Source organism: Oncorhynchus kisutch, linkage group LG6 (assembly GCF_002021735.2).
Source record: "Oncorhynchus kisutch isolate 150728-3 linkage group LG6, Okis_V2, whole genome shotgun sequence".
NCBI classification, from domain to species: Eukaryota; Metazoa; Chordata; class Actinopteri; order Salmoniformes; family Salmonidae; genus Oncorhynchus; species Oncorhynchus kisutch.
The window spans coordinates 53,368,690-53,372,362 of NC_034179.2; positions in this window are offsets into that span (position 1 = coordinate 53,368,690).

The window sequence follows — 3,673 nt, forward strand, 5'->3', positions numbered from 1 at the left end:
GTGGCGTCCAAAAAGCTCTCATCGGCCCCAGAGTCAATGAGGACCCGGAGAGATCTGGACTGGTTCCCCCTCAGCAGAATGACATGAAAAGGAGTACGAGTAAAGGAAGCAGAAACGTTCTCCATATGGCCCACCAGAGTACTCGCTCCCTGGTGAGCCTGGTCCTTTACCGGGCACGAGGACACAAAATGACCAAAGTCCCGCAATACAGACAGCTCCTTGTGCTGATCCTGTGTTGCCATTCCGCTAGCGACAGCCCAGCTCTGCCTAGTTGCATGGACTCGGGAAACAGTGCCTTGGCCCTCTTCGCTGACTCTCAAGGAAGGTCGAGAAACCTTGGGTGCTTCCGAGATGGCTCGGAGGCAAGGTGGAATCCCTGGACATGCGAGTGACATCGAATTCCCTCTCCATCCGTTGTTCTCACAATCTCCCATCGGAGTCAAGATCCGTGGGCAATTCCCGAGCCGCAAGCTCATCCTTAACCTCCTCCGAGATGCCGTGCAGGAACATGTTGAACTATGCTTCCGGGTTCCACGCACTTTCCGCTGCCAAATGGGTGGAAATCCACCACATAGTCGGCCACTTTGCAGGCGTCCTGCCGGAGCTGGATTAGCTTCCGGGCAGCTTCTCTCCTGGAGAGCAGGGCATCAGAAACCTTCCTCACCTCCCCCATGAAACAATCCAGATTAACGCATATGGTCGGCTGCTGTTCCCATACGGCGGTGGCCCAGGTGAGAGCCCTTCCAGACATCAGTGTGATGAGGTAGGCTATTCTGGAGCGATCCGAGGGGAAGTAGGAGGGCTGAATGTCAAAAATGAGGGCACACTGAGCTAAAAATCACCCGATAGGTGCTCGGCGTTCCGGGGGAGGTAACTGGGGCTCCCGGGAAGGTGGAGTGGCCGGTGGGGCGGCGCTGCTAACTGCAGAGTTACTGAGTGTCCGTGGGGTTAACTCCGTGGCAGGCGGCCCCCAGCATGTCTAAAGCCCGGTCATGGCGCTCAGCCAATGTTTGGACCCCCTCCATCAGCCAACGAAGCAACTCCTCGTGCCTATCAATGGAGGCTCCTTGGGAAGAGATGGAGTTGCACAGCTGGCCCAGGTCTGCTGGGTCAATCATGGCCAGTTCGTACTATGAAGTATGAATGTAAGACCCAGATGCAGACGACATTGAATAAACAATGGTTTAATGATCCAATAGGGGGAGGCAATAGACAGGTCAAGGCAGGCAGGGGTCAGTAACCAGAGGTGAGGCAACAGTACCGGACGACAGGCAGGCTCAGGGTCAGGGTAAGCAGAGGTTTAAAAAACTATGGGGGCAAAGGTACAGGTCGGTAGGCAAGCTCAGGGTCAGGGACAGGCAGAGGAGTCAGGCAGGCAAGAGTCAAAACCAGGAGGGCGAGAAAAGAGAGACTGGGAAGAAGCAGGAGCTGAGAAACAAAACGCTGGTTGACTTGACAAACGAGACGAACTGGCAAGGGTCAAACAGAGAACACAGATATATGTACAGGATAATGGGGAAAATGGGCGACATCTTGAGGGGGGTGGAGACAATCACAATGACAGGTGAAACAGATCAGGTTGTGACATGATGTGTGTGAATTGGACCATTTCCCTGTCCTGCTAAGCAATCGAAATGTAATGAGTACTTTTGGGTGTGGAGTGAAAGTAAAAATAGTAAAAATATTAATCGTAAAGTAAAGTACAGATACCCCCAAAAAACTATTTAAGTAGTACTTTAATGTATTTTTACTTAATTACTTTACACCACTGGCTATATTTAAACCACTAACTCAGGGAGGGATGCTGGCCTGCACCGAGAAATGAGAATGCTACCTATTATATGATACAGTGCATTCGGAAAGTATTCAGACCCCTTCACATATTCCATATTTTGATGTGTTACAGCATGAATTCAAAACAAATGTTGTGTAACTTACCACCAGGGACACCCAAAGTTAATCTTAAATGAATCATTCTTTATTATCAGCAAGCTGGAGAGGTTCCAACAAACTTAATGCACAATAGTACACGTCGGTTGGGAGCTCTGCCTGGGGCAGTACCTCTAGTTTTATTATAAACTGCTTACACAGACAAGTTATATTTGTATGATTTAGCTTATTCATTATTGATAATTAATTAATCATTACGTTTGGCTCATGCATGTGCCCGACCAATACCTCACAAGGCTTCTTCTCTCCAAGCTCAGACTTTGAAACTGAGACAACCCGTTCCGTTCTCAAAACAATGTTCTGGGCATACTGCCAAATTGCTTATACTGAGGATTCCTACCTACCTACCATTCCTACCTACCTACCATGTTCAATCAGTCACTTGCATGAACCCAGTCAAATTGGTTATTGGAAAAGCACAAACATAAATTATTCCTTCACATTCCCTCCTGTTGTGATTCTGTGATAATTATCGCAAAAGTTTAAGATAAGCATTAGATTATAGCTTCTATCAAAAGGTGGTTCTATACTTACAGTGCCTTGCGAAAGTATTCGGCCCGCTTGAACTTTGCGACCTTTTGCCACATTTCAGGCTTCAAACATAAAGATATAAAACTGTATTTTTTTGTGAAGAATCAACAACAAGTGGGACACAATCATGAAGTGGAACGACATTTATTGGATATTTCAAACTTTTTTAACTAATCAAAAACAGATAAATTGGGCGTGCAAAATTATTCAGCCCCCTTAAGTTAATACTTTGTAGCGCCACCTTTTGCTGCGATTACAGCTGTAAGTCACTTGGGGTGTCTATCAGTTTTGCACATCGAGAGACTGACATTTTTTCCCATTCCCCCTTGCAAAACAGCTCGAGCTCAGTGAGGTTGGATGGAGAGCATTTGTGAACAGCAGTTTTCAGTTCTTTCCACAGATTCTCGATTGGATTCAGGTCTGGACTTTGACTTGGCCATTCTAACACCTGGATATGTTTATTTTTGAACCATTCCATTGTAGATTTTGCTTTATGTTTTGGATCATTGTCTTGTTGGAAGACAAATCTCCGTCCCAGTCTCAGGTCTTTTGCAGACACCATCAGGTTTTCTTCCAGAATGGTCCTGTATTTGGCTCCATCCATCTTCCCATCAATTTTAACCATCTTCCCTGTCCCTGCTGAAGAAAAGCAGGCCCAAACCATGATGCTGCCACCACCATGTTTGACAGTGGGGATGGTGTGTTCAGGGTGACGAGCTGTGTTGCTTTTACGCCAAACAGAACGTTTTGCATTGTTGCCAAAAAGTTAAATTTTGGTTTCATCTGACCAGAGCACCTTCTTCCACATGTTTGGTGTGTCTCCCAGGTGGCTTGTGGCAAACTTTAAACGACACTTTTTATGGTATCCATAATCTTATCTTATCCATATCTTTAAGAAATGGCTTTCTTCTTGCCACTCTTCCATAAAGGCCAGATTTGTGCAATATACGACTGATTGTTGTCCTATGGACAGAGTCTCCCACCTCAGCTGTAGATCTCTGCAGTTCATCCAGCGTGATCATGGGCCTCTTGGCTGCATCTCTGATCAGTCTTCTCCTTGTATGAGCTGAAAGTTTAGAGGGACGGCCAGGTCTTGGTAGATTTGCAGTGGTCTGATACTCCTTCCATTTCAATATTATCGCTTGCAAAGCGGCAGCTCTATCCTTTAGCTCAGTGCGGATGTTTCCTGCAA